General features: G+C 36.5%; 1 long non-coding RNA gene across 1 annotated transcript in view; it reads left to right on the forward strand.

Moving 5' to 3' along the window:
• Positions 1 to 5,016, forward strand: part of LOC116587829 — a 45,538-nt gene extending 40,522 nt beyond the window's left edge. Inside the window, exons 2-3 of the long non-coding RNA XR_004284662.1 lie at positions 3,900 to 4,040; positions 4,146 to 5,016. This is a non-coding gene — a long non-coding RNA (uncharacterized LOC116587829). The remainder of the gene's footprint in view (positions 1 to 3,899; positions 4,041 to 4,145) is intronic.
• Positions 5,017 to 18,846: the final 13,830 nt, after the last annotated feature.

Consider the following 18,846-nt stretch of genomic DNA (forward strand, 5'->3'; position numbering starts at 1 on the left):
CTTTTGTTCCCTGAGCGCTTTCCGTAGAGTTCCGGAGGATGGGAATACAAATGGCGGCCTCCTGGTCTCCGGCCCGGAGGAGCCGAGAGCCCAGGGCCGCACTCCTCAGTGCGCCCTCAGAGAACAGCGCCCAGTTACTCCCGTCTGCCTGACCTCCGGCCGCGCTCCGAGCTCTCCGAGCCTGCGACCAGTTCAAGGTAACACCAAGCTATGAGCTTACTGTCGGCTCTGTCTCTGTAGCCGGCTTTCCCGTTCCAATACCCGCAAGGTCTGCGACACTCAGACACCCCTGATCCTTCTGTGACCCTGCGGGACCTGAGGCCACGCTGAACCCGCGTGGGCTTCGCCCCGGTTTAGCCTCTGGAGCGATGTCCCTCAGCGGAACAGACTTTTAAAAGTCCTGATTTTGTGCGCCGTTGCTCCGCCGCTTGCAGGGAGCCGGCCCCTCCCCCCGGGGTCTATCTTCCCGTCGCTTTGGATTTACTTCTCCGCCGGTCCTACCTTTCAGAAAGTGGTTGTTTTTCTGTTTCCAGAATTGCTGTTCTTCTTCTCTTCGATCTGCCGATGGATTTTCAGGTGTTTGCAATCTTTAGATAAGCTATCTAGCTGATCTCCGGCTAGCTGAAGCAGTCTCAGCCTGCTACTTCTCCGCCATCTTGACTCCTCCTGACATGATATTTTAAAGAGAAATTTAAGTTCCTTCTATAGGATGGCTAAGAAGTACCTAGATCGTATGAGACCTTTTGCCGTCTGAGTCGTTGGACACTAATTAGAATTGTTACATTTCATGTGTCAGCCAATGGAATTATCGTTAATGTTTATTTAATAGATTTGTTTATGAACAGACTCTGGAGCAGGCTTTTTCTTCTTGGAGATGCTTGGAACTTTCAGCAAATAGATAGTTTGGGGAAATGACTTATTGCTGTTAGGATTTTAATATTTCCCAGTTTAATGTTTCCCAGTAACACACAGTTTCCCAGTGTGAGATCAACAGGACTTCATCCTCAGGCTCATGGCTTGTGAACATGGGAGAAGACTGGGAGGCAATTTCCAAGATGTCCTTACCCAAAATGTCCCAGTTAGATTCAGTTAATGGGTGGTACTAGGACGCAGTTTGAAAGCCAAAAGAGAAGGAGAAACCATTATTTTTTAGCAGCAACTGTGAGCAGGTGCACAATCAATGAAGTGAGGCTTATGATGTCTTCCAGGTGAACCCCTGTGATGGGCTGCACTGTGGTTTGGGCATGTCTTGATTTCATGACTTCTATCAATTTCCTTTTGCTCTCCCAGCCCTTCCCATAGTCACATTATTAAACCCTTTCCTCTTTGATACTAATGGGTTTTACATTTTCCTGATAAAAATCTGGAGTGATAACCACAAAAGTTTAAAATTCAGTCATTGTTTCAACAAATGTAATCAGAATTTGGCTAAAAAGTACCTAGCATCCTGTGTGATAGATTCCATGAATGTGTATTCCTTTTCTTTCACCATTGTGTCTGTTTGTGTTCCTCAGAAACACACTCTGGGACTGAGATTTAGTATAAATATGTTATTTGGATAATTCTAGAGAGCACTGGTAGGGGAATCAAGAAGATATATAGGTAAGGGAAAGAAGCTTATGTAGAGTAAGATTAATTAGCATGTGGTTGTGGCAGAATATTGGGGTTCAATCATGATGGAGATCTCTGGCAGACAATGTAGAACATACTTCAGAGCTGTCCTGTCAAAGGGGCAAGAAAACTGATGTATTGGTCACTGTTCCCTTCTGTTACTGGTTGAAGGCCACTCCTGGAGACATTTACCCTCCAATGTTTATGATCTGCTCCTCATGCTAATGGACCAAACAAGATTCAGCAGCCAGATAGGGCTCTGAAGCAGCGACAAGTCCACGTCCTTGTAGTAAAACACCATGGTCATAGAGAAGAAATTGTTAAAGAGCTGTGGATTCTGAAAGCCTCTGCTACAACTATGATATGTTAAAAACAAAAGATATGGCTACATTTGAAGGTAAAAATAGAAATTATTGATGGATAAGAACTTGCAAGTAATCTCTGAGAAACTGAAATCAGGCAGGATCCAACTAAGAAAATACATGGTAGGCAAGAATCTATGCAGGAGCCCCTGCAGGGAAGTATTGGGATAAAAGGAGAATGATACGGCACTCTTTCCACAAATGTAGTGGTAGCAGAAAATGGGGTATCCCAGGAAGAAGTGGCAAAGGAATTCAATGGGAACCACAGTGGAAAATTCTAGGAGGTCTGACTCCTGCGGATTCCTTTTATATCCCCCCAAGAGCCAGACACAGAAATGGTTGTCATCAGGCAGAAGCAACACTTGAGGAAGGTAGTGCAGTACCCAGAATGGCTTTTCATGTCCAGGAGATCTTGGAGCAGCCAGACTCAGACTAGAAAGGTACTCTGCCTGTAGAATTTCTACCTGCTGGATTTGACTGATTGCTTCCTTTGGGATGGTGTTTTGTTTGTTCTTCTATCCCCTATATTTTCTGTAAAGTTAGATGTATAACCTTTGCTAGATTCAAGTTAAAAATATTTTACTAGAATCTATTATATTCCTAGTCTTTTAAAAGCCTAAAACACAATAAAGAGAGAAAACAATCAGCAAAGAACTTATGTATACCTCAAAGAAGAGTTAATAGAGAAATCAGATCACCAAAAAAAGTATTGGTTATTCTCAGAGACAAAAGAGAAAGTATAGCATCTATAAGACAGAAAAAGAAGTTATGGACATGAATTAATCATGTTGGAAATAAAAATATCATTGTTGACACAAAAACTCAAGATAGGATGAATAGCTGCATGAATGTGACTAAAGATTGGATTAATAAGCTAAAATATAGAGGCAAGGGATTCTTCAAGAATAGAACAAAGAGATAAAGGTTCAAAAGTCTAAAAGACACTAAGACATGTGGAAATTAAATCTGAAATCATCCGTTTTTGCTCTAGAAGGAGAGGATAGACAGGATAGATGGAATTCCCCAGCTGAAGACCGAAAGCCTGAAATTTTCGAGAAATGAAGAGAGGCAAATGTCCTGCCAATAGTATAGTCTGAAAAATAAACAAAGTAAAAAAATGAACAGAAACAACAATGGAAAGAACGCTGAGTGGAGTAAACAGAAAACACTAGAACCAACAGCAGAGGGGTAGCGAGAGTAACTGGGATGGATTCCTCAAAAGATACAAAACAGATTGAAGTCAGCTTTCGTAACAGCTACAGGAGACAATGGATTCTAATTGTCAAAGTTCTAAAAGAAAAGGAATTTAGACTATAATTCCATACCCAACCAAACTAGCATTCAAAGGTGAGCACAAAATAAGGGCCTTTATAGAGAGAGAAGGACTTAGGAAGTTAATTCTCTACAAATCTTCTCTTTAGTATGAATGCTTGTGAAAAGAAAATTTCATCCACAGGGAAAGAGTGAGCTGCAAGAAGCTCTGGGGAGGAAGCAAATTGGTAAAACTTCTTACGTGTATAAGGCACAGGATGTCAAAGTTAAAAAATCATTTGCTACGTATTTATTATTATATTCCTGGGGATATCAACAGTCATATTCTTTCTTATTTGTGGGGAGGATATGGTTATAGAATAACATGAATGAGAGAAGATTCAAATTCCTTACTTGAATATGGCTGAGTCATAGGCTTTTATTAGTTCTTTAAATCATATGGGAGAAGAAGAAAGTGTCAATGGTCTTTTTCTGATTTGACATACAATGTTTATAAACATTTGTATGCTTTAAGGGAACACATTATGGGCATTAGGACCAGAGCAACAAATTGAAATATGTTTTTGGTCATAGGTAATCATTTTAGAAATGTGGGATGCCCTTTACAAGTGTTCTTTCCTTTTGAACTTGCCCTTCGTATTTATTTCATCTTAGCATTTGGAGTGGAAAATGTTGATGCCGAAGAAAGGGGGCCCACCGTATGGTTTTCCTAGGGCTCCACAGTCCCCAGGAATGGTCTTGCATCCGTATTCCCCTGAGAATTGTCGTGGGAGCCTGGCATTGTGAACCAAACTGGTAAGGTTTTTCAAAAGGAGGTAGAGCTTGATCAGTTTGTAGAATTTAGCTTGGTGGTAAGTGGTAAGGAATACCTCACTCATAACCATCCTCATTTAATTTCAGGCCCTCGGCTACAATGAATTTCCCTGAGAACCACCGGCAGCATAGTTTGACTCCGGACATTTGCTCACAGTTAATTGACTCAGATTTTGGCACTTCACATAAACTGGGCCAATCAGAGGCCCTTCTCTGGAAATCTCGAGTTGAGAGTATGAGATGCTAGTGTCAGTCTAAATCTGTCGCTCAGTAGAAGCGATAAAGAGCTATTTTATTTTTTGCCATGTGGATCAGGGATCAAAGAGAAGTAAAAAAGAAAAAGGAAAAATGAGAACAAATTGTCTTCAAATAGTGGTTCAGATTTGTTTTTGAGGCCTGGTTACATTTCTGCCCTTGGGTTTGGGGAGAAATAGTCATAATATGTATAGGTATATTTGTTTTAACTTTTACCTGTTCTAGCGGTTCTATTATGTATAACCAATGTAATCCTAATTGATGTAGTGGACCAGAGTGAACAAAAATATTCTTAGAATTACATAAGTAGCCCAGTCTGACTGCAACAGGGGGCTTTGTAATAGGATATGGCAGAGAGCTCTGCATTCTAAGGAGGTGGTCTTGGGCTGCCTTTGCTCAGTGTATATCAGAGAGGAGAAATGGAGCACATTAAAGGGTTAATCATACTCTCGCACTGAAAGACTGTTTGAATTGAGTAGATAGAAGGTTTGGTATTACCACTGGCCAAATGCAGAACATGGTCGGAATTAAGAAAGCTTTTTTCATGAAGACCTAGGAAAAGAATAGCTATGGAGAAATATAGAGGGGACCTGTGTTTAATGACAGCTACAAAATACACTCAGTGATCAAGAAATGAAAGCTTTATTCTCAATCTGGCAGATCCAAAGGGATGTGGCTAGAGAACTAAGCCATAAAGGTTGCCATACCAGGTGAGTTTGACCCCACCTTTGATTATTGGCTCTTATTTCACCTAATATCTACATATTTTGGTGGGCTGGCTGGCTGGTACATTTAACTAATCCAGCATATTCTCCAGTGACCTTTGAAAATCTTTTCCTAGTTACTTTTTTCAAAAGGATGTTAAGTAAGTTCCACACATTTTTTTTTTAAACAAGTAAGACAATTGGTTCTAATAAAAACAAAAAACTATTTATAGTATAAGGTAGTGATTTGGTATCATGTAAGTGTAAACTAAACACAAAATACATCAGCCCAAGAACCCCAAAAGACGTAGGGTTTGGACTGAAGTGAGAAGCACAGCCTTGGACTAATCATGAGCTTTTCTTGGATTTCTTCTGTTAACATGGAACAGAGGAGGGTGTACACAGGTTGTGGAGGAGCTGGCCACTTTGGAATAATGGAGAGAAAGAAGTGTATATATATTTCTAGATAGTTTTGTTCTGAATTTTGATGACCTTGATCATTACAATTCAAAATAAAAATTAATAAAATGAAGTTGTCAAAGATTTGAATAATAGAAAAATTTCCACTGAGTATTTGATTAAGTTTAAGTATTTGGGATCTGAAAGGCAGAACTACACATAAACTAGCACATTCTATTACCGAGGACCGATATATATATATTTTTTTCCTTGTTCACAAAAAGGGATTAGCCATTTATTTGAGCAGACATGTAAAGGAAAAAGAGATTGCATGCTTTTTGTTTATAGCCTCCTAGAAATAGACACACATACATGCCAATACTGTAAAAATCAAATATTAAATTTTCCCATCTGAAATTATAGAATATATTTTTAAAAATATACATTTTTTAAACAAATAGTATGTTAACTTTATAATCTGGCAAATGTACAGAGACATATTCAATGTGATGGAAATAAAGCAGAGTTATAGGTCAGGAGCAAAGAAAAAAATAACAATGAATCCATATTATATTTATGTGCCAGGCCTTGTTCATATATGAACATATATGTATGAACATGTATATATGAACAAATATGAACTTATTCAATCTTCACAATAGCTTTATGAATTCTATACTAACAGGTCCGTTTTAAGGATGAAGATGAAACATGGAGAAGCACTAAGTTGCCAAAAGTCACATAGTCTGGATTTGAAGACTAAGGGCTGATCTTTTATTTAATAAAACAACTCTGAAAAGATCTTTTCCTAGTCATTTTTCTCCTCAAAGAGAAAGAAGAAGGGAAAGGAGTGGAAATACATGTTACTGAGGTGGACACAAACTATGCCATATACACAAATATCTTTCAGCTTCCTAACACAACACTGTATGTTGTGTTTCACCATCCCACTTATATGAAACAGGACCATGCAGTTTAATTCATTAGAAATTTGAAACTCATGTAACTAGAATCTGGTAGAATTAAGTATAAAATCTGTATTTTACCACTATTTGATTGATTCATCTAAAAAATATGTATTTACTATGTGCTAGGCATTGTGTTAGGTATTATAAGTCTCAAAGCCAGAGACTGTCCCTGCCTCCAAGGAATTAGCAATCTGGTTGGGGAGATTAAGACCAATCAAAGGACCACACAAATCATGTACATTGCAATTGAAGTAAGTGCTCTGCAGGGGAGAGTTAGAGGATGTTACAAGAGTGTATACTGGGGAGTTTGGTCTCATCAGTCTAGGGCAGGAAAGACTTTAATGAGGAAAGGATAATGGACTGAGCTTTGACAGTGAAAAGGCCAGTGCAGTCCAGTTTAGGCAGGTGCCTTAACTTGCACAGGGAAAGCTCCTATGCAAGGGAGATTGGGAGTTTGAGGTTAGCAGAACAGAGCCTTACAGGCTTTTGGTTATTCGGTTAGAATTTTGGTCCTTCCTTATGCCAAGAGCAATTAGAAGCTATTGAAAGTTTCAAAGTTGACCTTTGTTTTGAAAACAATACTCTTCTTGTAAAACGCTCAGCTGATTAAACATATTTTCTATTTGCTTTTTTTTTTTTTTTAGAGAATGGGGGAGAGAGAGAGAGAGTGCGTGCAAGTGAGAAGGCAGGGTGTGGGGGAGGCGCAGAGGGAGAGGGAATCTCAGGCAGACTCCCTGCCAAGAAGGCAGCCTGATATGAGGCTCAATGCTCAATTTCACGACCCTGAGACCATTGCCTGAGCCAAAATCAAGACTGTCATTTAATCGACTGAGCTACCCAGGTGTCCCTCTGTTTTGCTTTCCAACTGGTGGTTGTATGTGCACTAGGAAAACAAAGTAGTTAGCTCATGTTTTTAACCCTCTCAGTGTTTCCGATTTTCATCTTTAAGTTTGTAAGAAATAAAAAATGAATTAAAAAATTTTACCTCAACCTTTGAAAGAAAGTCCTTAATTCAGACCTTGGAAAAGAAGACAAAAAATTAATAACCTAATGTTAATCAAGGTCTGATTACATTTAAATCTTTCTTTGGAATTTCCTGTCTGCCTCCATGTAGTCATCAGACATTTGGACCTATTTGTTGTACAATGGACATTACTAATTTCCTTTGGTTCTAGTGGGAATTATGTGTTTATACCAAACAGGAAAAAGTATCTGAAAGGTTAGTGACAAAATTGTGAAATACAGTTGAGTGGATAAAATATTATTTAATAAATATCCATTTATTTTTGAAAAAAATTGAAACTTTCTATTTAAATGTTTCTATTTCAAATGTTAAATTTTGAAAATTTATGATTGAGTTATTTTCATTTTATTAGATATATATGGTATTGACATTCACATTGAATATATCTTTTAAAAAATAAAATTTCTCTTCATCTTTAGAAAACTTCTGTGATACTGAAATGATATAACAATGAGTTAATCTTAAGTTCCAAATGGAGGCTAGAATATTAATTTCAAAATTCCTAGCAAAGAGTGGCGAACTTAAAGAAAACACTACTCCAAAAATATGACAAATAGAAAGATACTGTAAATATCAGCAGTAACTAGCTTAAGAATTACTTTCATTGTATAGTTTTTATGATCAATTTCTTATTGTCTATAAGTACCAAAAATATGTTAAAGCATGATCTGGAAAGAACATTTACTACTTGGTGGAAGTTATAATTTGTATTTTGTGGAACTGCACTATGAAAAATGAATGATTTAATGTAAACAAGTAGATGCTTTTGGTAAAGGATTAGAATAAAATGCTTGCAACATCATGTTAACAAGCATGAAGTTAGTTGCTGTTAAGACATGAAAAATCACAAACTGCTTTCCTGAAGCTCGCTAAGTAAAAGGAAACTGCCTGAGCCAGATCTGAATAAAAAATCTTTGTCTCTAGACTTAGCCTGAAAATTTCCTTTTTCTTTAATTGCTGAAGCATTTTATGTTAAGAATAAGCTACATCAGATGTTAAAACATCTGTACTCTTTTTTTTTTTTAAAAGATCGTATTTATTTATTTGACAGAGAGAGAGAGAGAGAACAAGCAGGAAGAGTGGCAGGCAGAGAGAGAGAGAGAAGCAGGTTCCCCACAGAGCAAGGAGCCCAATGCAGGACTCCACCCCAGGACCCTGGGATCATGACCTGAGCTAAAGGCAGATGCTTAACAACTGAGCCACACAGGCGTCCCACTGCTACTCCTTTTTTTTTTTTTTCCCTTTATTTATTTATTTATTTATTTATTAGTATTTTAAAAAATTTTTAAAATTTATTTTTTTCAGCGTAACAGTATTCATTGTTTTTGCCACTCACCCAGTGCTCCATGCAATCCGTGCCCTCTCTAATACCCACCACCTAGTTCCCCCAACCTCCCACCCCCCACCCCTTCAAAACCCTGATTGTTTTTCACAGTCCATAGTCTCTCATGGTTCACCTCCCCTTCCAATTTCCCTCAACTCCCTTCTCTCTGCTACTCTTTTTTAAAAAAAATCAGAGTCAAAATAATCTATTTCTCTCTCCCACTCAGGAATAAATAGACATAGTTCACAGCATTACTTAGGTTTGTGTTCAAAGAAGGTAAAAAAGAATATCTTTAAGAATGTTTTAAAGGACATGTTCAAATTAGATGTAAGTTTTATTAATTTTTGTTTGAACTTTAAATGCACAAAAATCTGCCATTCAAACATTTCACCTCTAGCATTAATAACATTCAAGAATTTAAAAATATTTATACTCTGTAACTGTAGAAATATTAGTCCCTTGAAAGATCTCTTCATTTATAATACATTTCTGTTACTAGTATCAGACATGGGGACATTACAATAATTGAGACCTTAGGAAATTAGTTATTCATGTAGAAATCCCCTCTCATAAATTTTGGCTGCCTTCCCTGAAGGCTATCATCAAAAGTGCTATCAATTTTCACCTCTCCTTCATTCCCATGCTGTCTTGCAAAAACAAAGGGAGAAAGAAAAAAAATCTAAAGGTTAAATGACTCTTCCACAAATTCACGCTCAAAATTAAAACAAGAACGTTTTGAGGCCACATAAGATACCCTTCCCCTGCAGAAACTCAAAAAAATTGGAAATGATTATTGTTAGACATAAAAACACAGACCTGATTTCCTATATATTTGCTGGAGCCTAACTGATCTTTAAGAGAGTGAAAGTCCATAGCATGCTTACAGCACTACAGCCTCTAGGGCAGCATCCCTGGTGGCTTTGCTCTGCTGGCAACACAGTGGTTAAGTCTTTATCAATGTCTGCGGGCCTCTCCCACCTCCTGCTGGAAATCTTGTCACCCACCTCCCGCCCACCCAGCTTTGCTTGATAGGTAACTACAGTCACACTGTGTGATTCCTCTGGTGAAGATTTTGGGATCTCTGTGATCGAAAACAGAATTTTGATGTTCCACAGGGAGGACAGTCGGGGATGGAAGGGAAAACTGAAGGGGCAGAGTCAGAGAGAGCCAACCATGAGAGACCATGAACTCTGGGAAACAAACTGAGGTTTCAGAGGGGAGGGGGGATGGATGGGGTGACCAGGGGATGGGCATGAAGGAGGACAAGGTGTTCTGATGAGCACTGGGTGTTATACACAACCGATGAATCACTGAATACTACGTCAAAAACCAATGATGAACTGTATGTTGGCTAACTGAACATAGTAATAATAAAAAAGAAAACAGAATTTTGAGAGCATTTATACCATGTTCTTAGAGACAAATGGTTCGGTACAAATACTAAAGTATTATTGAGGAAAAGTCCTTTACCTTTCAGAAACCAGTTATAAAAGACCTAATTGTTCGTTTCCTTCATCTATTACTTTCAAGCATTTGTTTTCCTTTACTAATAATATTGTTGTTACAATGTTAATTTTTAAATTTAATATTCAGCTTTCAATAAGATCAAAATAATATACTGGAGTGCAGTGGAAGAGGAGAGCTAGATTTATCAACGCAAGCGATTAGACCTTTCGAGCAAGTTACCAGTGACACATGAAGTCACTGTGTATAATGTGTGTTCTTTTTTTTTCTTTTTTTTTGCAAGCCTATGTTCATTTATTTTTTTAAAAAATATTTATTTATTTATTTATTTGACAGAGATCACAAGCAGGCAGAGAAGCAGCCAGAGAGAGAGGGGGAAGCAGGCTCCCTGCGGAGCAGTGATCCCGATGTGGAACTTGATCCCATATCATGACCTGAGCCAAAGACAGAGGCTTAAGGCCTCTGAACACCACTGAGCCACCAAGGTGCCCCTATAATGTGTGTTCTAAGGGGATGCTCTTACCCACTCCATTTTATTTGTCCTATTTAACTTACTTTATGTTAATAGATTTAAAAGATGAAAAATAGCTATTTGTGTTATATCTTTAGGTATTATTTGATAATTCTTTGAAGTTAAGACCTGTATCTTTAAATATATCTTCACTAACATATTCCATGTAGTTCAAATTATTGGTTAGGGGGTGTTGGGTTTCTTAATAACACACAATTGGATAAGATAAAAGATTGTCTTCATAGATAATGGTATCTCTTGGTGCTAGAGGGCTATATTTTGATTGAGGAGAAAGTGCTTATCTAGAATTAACAAAACACATAAAATTGAGCCCTACATTTACCAACACTTTGCTATAGTGTTTAATCTTTTTAGGATCCAAATTTCTCACCTATAAAGTGGAAAATGTACTAAGCAACATCATAAGGCTGTTGATAAAATTATGAGACTTCTAAAATATAATGCCTGTTATATGATTTATTATTGTAGTTATTAGTTTCACTTTGACAATATAAGATTATATTTCATTTTATTAATTTGACTAACATGTATTATGTAATAAAACAAATAAACTCCCAGTGCTATATATAACTCAGATTTAAGAAGAAAGAGTTATGCTAAAGTACATAAAGTTGAAAGGCAAATTCTTCATAACAAAACTACATATTATCATTTCGAGAATAGTGAAAACACATGGCTGGCAACAGAGCTTTAAAAAATGTCTGGAATTGTCTCGTTCAGAAATAGAGGTAATTTTTTATAGTTCTGAAAACATCAAAGAATGGATAGAGCTAGGATTAATATAATATATTCATTTCTGTAATGGGTAGTAAGTGAGCAGTAAAAGTGAATCTATACAAGTGGCCATTACATGAACATTTAAGAAAAATTAAAACTAATTTAATACCAAGTTCTTCTCTCTCTCATCTAGAAATTTTAGCAAGACTACCTCAGTAATAAATTATCCAATGTATGTACACTGTTGGTTCTTTTTTCTTTGCTAATCTAGTGTGATGTTATTGATAAGATTGTTGAATTACTATGGAGATAATAGATACGTGGATAGATAATAGATTATACACATACCTTGATCTATAATATGTTTCCAAGAAAAATAAAAAAATCTTCAAAATCCTGCTTTTTTTTTTTTACATAGTTTCTTAATCATATATTATGCCTGTTCTCCAAAGGACATAGTACTTTTAAAAAATACAGCGATGGAAACTGGATCTTTCTGTAGGAAGTTCTCTCTGTTAGCGCTTGTCATAGTCAGGGTCCTCCAGGGCAATATATATTTGTTATATTTATATGTATAGAGATTTGCTGTAAGGAATTGGCTCACATCAATATGGAGGTTGGCATGTCCCAAGATCTGCAGGGTTAGTCAGCAAGCTGGAGACATAGGGGAGCTAATGGCGTAGTTCCTTTGATGGCGGACAGGCTTAAGACCCAGGAAGAATCAGTATTTCCATTTGAATCTGAAGGTAGGGGGAAAAAAAAGTCAAGGTCCCAGGCTAAAGACCCTTAGGCAAGAATTCTCTCATACTAGGGGTTGGGTTGCTTTAAGCCTACAATTGATTGGATTGGGCCCATCCATATCCGGGAGAGAAATCTGCTTTATTCATTCTACCAATTTAAATGTTAATTTCATTGGAAAACACCCTTCACAGAAACAGTCAGAATAATGTTTGACCAAATGTCTGGGCACCCTGTAACCTGGTCAAGTTGATATATACATTTAATTATCACAATGCATGGGTGAAATTTATTATTTGCTTTTGTACAGTTCTTAAATAAAAGTTTGATATTTGTAAAAAAAAAAAATAAAAAATAAAAAATACAGCGAAGATTTTCAGTGTCTATTTTTCATTTTTTCCCTTGCCTCTTTAGAACTAACCCCGAGCAGAACTGTGAAGTGGATTTGTTTTGTTTCCCTCTTGGTTTCCTTTCCTGTGTATGATTATATTGTTTATCCACAGACACGAGGACATGTCCTTGGAGTTGTTTTTCAATTCACGGTGACGGATTTACATCCATCCATCTACACTGTTGGCCCAGTGTCTTTCGTAGTCATCACCCTGCAGTTGTTGGCCTCCAAGCCAACATTAGTGGTTCCGCTTTTGCCTTGGAACTGAGTGAAATGGACTGTCCCATTGCGAGATTTCATGCAGCCAGTCCCAGGTGAAATACAAGTAGGGCTGCCTTTTCCCAGCCATCCTTCCCAATCCTTTTAACAAATCATGGTGATGTGCCACATTAAGATTTCCAGGCTGGTTGTCTGTACTTATCTTGTCCTCTTTTCTACAGGCAGGATTAGGAGGCCAGAACTTAAGAAGAAAAGCTCCATATGATGTATATTTTAAAAGAAAAGCCTAGGAATTACATACTCCATACAAGAGAGTACAAATATTTTAGATGTTCTCTAGGTAACTGTATACTGCAGCTGTACATTACCCTACTGAAGATAAGGATGTCTTCAATATAATGCTAGAGCCACCCCCCCCCACTTCAGGTTAGCTTGTGTTTTTTCCATTTAAAAATTTATATTCTTTCATTCAGTTATTTAGCCTTTACATTTCCAGACAAACTAGTCATTGGAGAGCTCTTCTATTTCTGAATTCCTTGCTTAAATAATAGTTAGGTAGCTGAAAGTTTCAATTAGCAGACTTTATGTTAGCTTCAGGTCAAGAATTTCTGAAACAATGGAGGCATTATTCCATAATCTACTTATCTCTGATAGAAGATATTGATTTTTTTTCCTGAAAATATAGGATTGTCACAATATGTTAATCTTTACATTTTCCTAACACACACATGTTGCTCCTTCTTCATCCCAGAGGATGAAATCTCTTGATTCCATGATTGGGGAATATATTTTCCTATTTCCTCCAAAGTATGTATGTGCTAAATATATATATGTATGTGCTATACATTGTGCTAAGTATATACTAAATATACATATTTAGTACTTTAGTACTTTTTGTAGAAAAGAAAGACTTTTGTTTTTATTTAATTTGTAAAATGAAGAAGAAATAGATAATACTGAAATCAAAACACACTATGCTATTCAGGCACAATAATATAGAAATTCCATGGCAGTCTAATCCATAGTTTGTCTGGCATAATGTTTAATTTCTTAGGAAATTCCTCACATGCTGAGTGATACATTTTTGATGTTTTCATCTTACTTTATTTATTTTACTGGTTACATTTTAACAATATTAAGAATAATGAAAAAGGAGTAAGTTTCCCCAGGGTCAATTCTAAGCAATTAAAATGTATTTCATCTTCTACACTTTAGTTATTGTATTTGTTAATCTCTTAGTTGACAAGTAAAATTATTTAAATTAGCTACAATTAAAAATTAAGAGAATATCTTCATGGTTAACTTTATTATTTTTTAAATTAAATTAAATTTAATTAATTAATTTTTTTGTGTTCCAAAATTAATTGTTCATGCACCACATCCAATATTCCATGCAATACGTGCTTTTCTTAATACCCACCACCAGGCTCTCCCAACTCCCCATCCCCTCCTCTCCAAAACCCTCAGTTTGTTTCTCAGAGTCAACGGGTTAACTTTAAAACAATCTCAAATTTATAGAAATTTGCAAGTAGAATACAAAAACTTTTTGTTGTTATTATTTGATATCATTTGAAGAATTACTTGTTGATAAAATATTCTACCTCCCTCTGAAGTCTTTACAGTGTTTTTACTACAGATAGGGATTTTCTCCAACAAAATCAGTATAGTCATCAGTCAAGAAACTAATATTGGTACTTGAATACCATCTAGTCCTCAGGCTCACTCAATTTCCTAGTTAGCTCAATGTTCTTTATAGCAAAAAGATGCAATTTATAAATACTGGTAGGTTTAATATCTATTTGGGTGATATATTTAGTTATGTCTCACAATCCCCTTAACTGTATTTCAGTCTTTCATTGTCTTTTATGATTTTGCTACATTTGAAGTTTTGGGTACTTTGCAGAATGTCCCTCAAGTTGGGCGTAGATGATATTTCTTCCTGCTTACATTCAGATTATGTATATTTGGCAGGAATATTACAGAAGTTAGGTGATGTTGTTTTAACTACCTCGTATTAGGTGACATAAATTTTTAATTTTTCTTACAGTTGATGATATTTACTTTTATCACTGGTCTGATGTAGTATCTGTAAGGCTTCCCACTGCAAAGTTATTTCCTTTTCACTTTGTAATAAATATTTTATATGAAGGTAGCTTGAAATGATATAAAATCCTGTTTCTCATAAAAATTTCAATTTACTTAATTATATTCATATGAATTCATAACTTTTAGTTTGCTCAGTAAGTGATAGCTCATTACTATAAATATTTATTTTGATTTTTAAATTGTCTCCGGGCACCTGGGTAGCTCAGTGGGTTAAGCCTCTGCTTTCGGCTCAGATCATGATCTCAGGGTCCTGGGATCGAGTCCTGCATCATGCTCTCTGCTCTGCAGGGAGCCTGCTTCCTCCTCTCTCTCTCTCTGCCTGCCTGTCTGCCTACTTATGATCTCTGTCTGTCAAATAAATAAATAAAATCTTTAAAAAAAATTGTCTCTAATTTAGTCAATGACTTCTGTAAACCTTAAGCTTACTTTTGGGACATTTTTACAAAGTCCCCTTCGAGCCAAGGATAGTCCTGGGAAAAAGATAGTCTTTTCAATAAGTGGTGTTTGAATAAGTGAGTATTCACATGCAAAAGAATGAAATTGGATTCTTATCTTATGCCACTCACAAAAATTAGCTCAAAATGGATAAAAGACAAATTTAAGAACTGAAGCCATAAAACTTTTAGAAGACAACATGGGGGAGAGGCTCCTTGACATTGGTCTTGGCAGTGATGTTTTGGATGCAACATGAAAAGTACAAGTAAACCTGGCAATTCACAGACCTGTACCCCTGGGGATAAAAATACATGTTTATAAAAAAATAAAAAATTAAAAAAAATAAAAGTACAAGCAACAAAAATAAAAGTAAGTGGGACGATATCAAATGAAAAGTCTTCTGCTCTGCTAAAGAATAATTACGAGCAAAATGAAAAGGCAACCTACTTAATTGGATAAAAAATGTGCAAATCATACATCAGGTAAGATATTAATATATAAAATATATAATATACTTGTACAACTCAACAGCAAAAAAATCATCTAATTTAAAAAATGGGTCAAGGACCTGAATACACATTTTCCCAAAGAAGACATACAGATAGTCAACAGGTAAATGAAAAGGTACTCAATATCACTAATCATTAGGGAGTTGCAAATCAAAACCACAATGTGGTATCACCTCATTTATATTAGAATGGATATCATCAAAAAGACAAGAGATAACAAATGTTGGGAAGCATCAGGAGAATGAGAACCCTGTGTGTTATTGCTGGGAATGTAAATTGGTGCAGTCACTGTAGAAAATAGTATGGAGGTTCCTCAAAAAATTTAAAAAAATAGAACTACCCTATGATCCAGCAATCCTACTTCTCGGTATATATTTGAAGGAAATGAAATAATTATCTCAAAGAGATATCTGCACCCCCATGTTTATTATAGCATTGTTCACAACAGCCAAGATATGGAAATAGCTAAACTTCATTGACGAATGAATGGATAAAGAAAATGTGATAAAGAAAAGGTGAGAAAAATATGAATAATGGAATATTATTTAGCCATAACAAAGAAGGAGATCCTGCTATTTGTGACAAATGGATGGAACTTGAGGGCATTATGCTAAGTGAAATAAGTCAGACAGAGAAAAACAAATACTGCATGATCTTACTTATATGTGGGATTTAATAAGAACCAAGCTCATGGAAACAAAGAGTAGACTGGTGGTTCCTGTGGGCTGAGGGGTGAGGAAAACGATGTTATGTTGGTCAAAGGGTACACTTTCAGTTATAAGATTTAGAGATCTAATTTAAGTTTTGGAGATGTAATATACAACGTGGTGACTGTAATTAAAAATTCTGTATTATAAACTTGAAAATTGCTGAGAATAGATCTTAAATGTTCTCATCGCACACACAAACAAAATTATAATTATGTAAGATGATGATGACAGTGTTAAGTAACCTTAGTGTGGTAATCATTTTACAATATATATGTGTATCAAATCATCATATTGTACATCTTTTTTTTTTTTTTAAAGACTTTATTTATTTATTTGACAGAGATCACAGAGAAGGAGGCAGAGAGAGAGAAGAGGAAGCAGGCTCTCCACTGAGCAGAGAGCCCAATGCGGGGCTCGATCCCAGGACCCTGGGATCATGCCCTGAGATGAAGGCAGAGGCTTTAACCCACTGAGCCATCCTGGCCCCCCATCATATTGTACATCTTAAACTAATACACTGTTCTATGTTAATTATCACAATAAATCTAGAAAAAAAATTAAGATTTCCCTTTATATTTTGAGCATTTTCTTACTTTCCAGCACCACAAAATGTTCAGTCTTAAGTTTCTGACAACCAACATGGTTCCATCCTGTGTCTTCCATGCCCTAGCCATGAAGTCGACTATTTCTCTTGTGCCCCTTTTGTTGAAAAACGACATCCGAGGGTTGGATTTACCTATTGTTATTGGGTGTTGCTGTTCCCAGCCTGTTTCCGCCCTACCTCCTTTGAAACACTTTTCTCTCTTGATTTCTAAGGCAATGCCCTGTCAAGTCCTGATAATTTTACTTTATTATTGGCCACTTTTTCCTAATCTTCTGCATTTATTTCCTTTCTTGTGCTCATCCATTAAATAATGACATTCTTCAGAGTACTGTCTTCTATTCTTTTATTCATGACAGGGCTACTTGGTAGGATTCAGCAATGACGTACATACTCCTCACTTGAAAATCTAACTGCTGGGCCAGACTTTCGCGCTCATAGCCTAGAGCCAAGCTGAGGCTCTGACTTCAGCAACATAGCCCCCCATGGACACGCAGAGTCCCTGAGCACTGAGTGTGCCCTTGGAAAATAGGCTGAAAGTTTATCTGTGATACAATGACATAACCCAAATTCTCATGAGCGTACTTGTGGGTCTCAAGTCTAGGCATAGGGTCGGCACCCCACCGAGTTTCAGCAAGGACTTACTTACATCAGCACTGGGTTTGTTGGTGATCCATAGCCCCTGAGATGAGATGGGCCATTCCCATATTATGATAAAATTGTAGTAATCAAAATTGTATGTGAAAGATGTGGGGCCCAGATCAGGAAAGTCAAAGAGAGATCCAGGGGTACAGAATAGACAGCAGGCAGGAATAATTCTAATGATTCTAATCTGACAGCACCCTGCCTGATGAAGCGCCAGGACTGGTCATGTGTGAGTACTTGGGGTCAGAAAAACTGACTATTTTAGCCAGCAGAGCATTTTGTCCTCATGACCTTGTCTCTGTTTCGCTTTATTAATTGGTGAAGTTCTCTCTTTTTTTTTTTTCTACAAAGGAAGAAAACAAAACAAAATTCTTTCCAAAGTGACTTTTAGAAATATGCGCAAAGGGTAAAAATGAGATGAAAATAAGGGTTTCCAGCTATATGACAAATTGATGTGTTAATCTCAACACAAATAAGGACAGAAGATTTCTATATCTTACATAGTTCTTGTCACTATTTCTGATGAGTCCACTTTGGATTGTCCGTTTACCCTCGGAGGACTAGCATGCCATCTATTTCTTTTTTACTTGTTTGCTTGTTTTAATAATAGATGATTTTAGAACTACTGAGCAATGGTGGGGAAGTGATTCTTTTTTTCACAATTTGATAATTTACTTGTAACTTTACATCAGTGGCATTAATGAGACTAAACAATATATTTTAAAAGAACTTGAATCAACCAAAGAAGGCATTTTTGAATCATTTGGGCCCCGTCCTCATTCCATCTCTTTTTGGACATATCTGATTGATAGAGGAGTGGGGGCAGGGAGGCTGGCTATGGAAGAAATAGCAAAAAGAATAACAAGAAAGGCTGAGCTCATCTCCAGCCTGGGCTGTGTCTTAGCTCTGATCACATCTATCAGAGTTCCCAAGTGGAGTGGTGACAAATCTTTTTTCCTGGCTTCTTGCCTTACACAGGATTAATAAATAATGAGCTCAATATTTTAGGAAAGAATTATTTCATTATCGTATCTTTCTAAAATATTT

This window comes from Mustela erminea, chromosome 4, assembly GCF_009829155.1.
Source record: "Mustela erminea isolate mMusErm1 chromosome 4, mMusErm1.Pri, whole genome shotgun sequence".
Classification (NCBI taxonomy): Eukaryota; Metazoa; Chordata; class Mammalia; order Carnivora; family Mustelidae; genus Mustela; species Mustela erminea.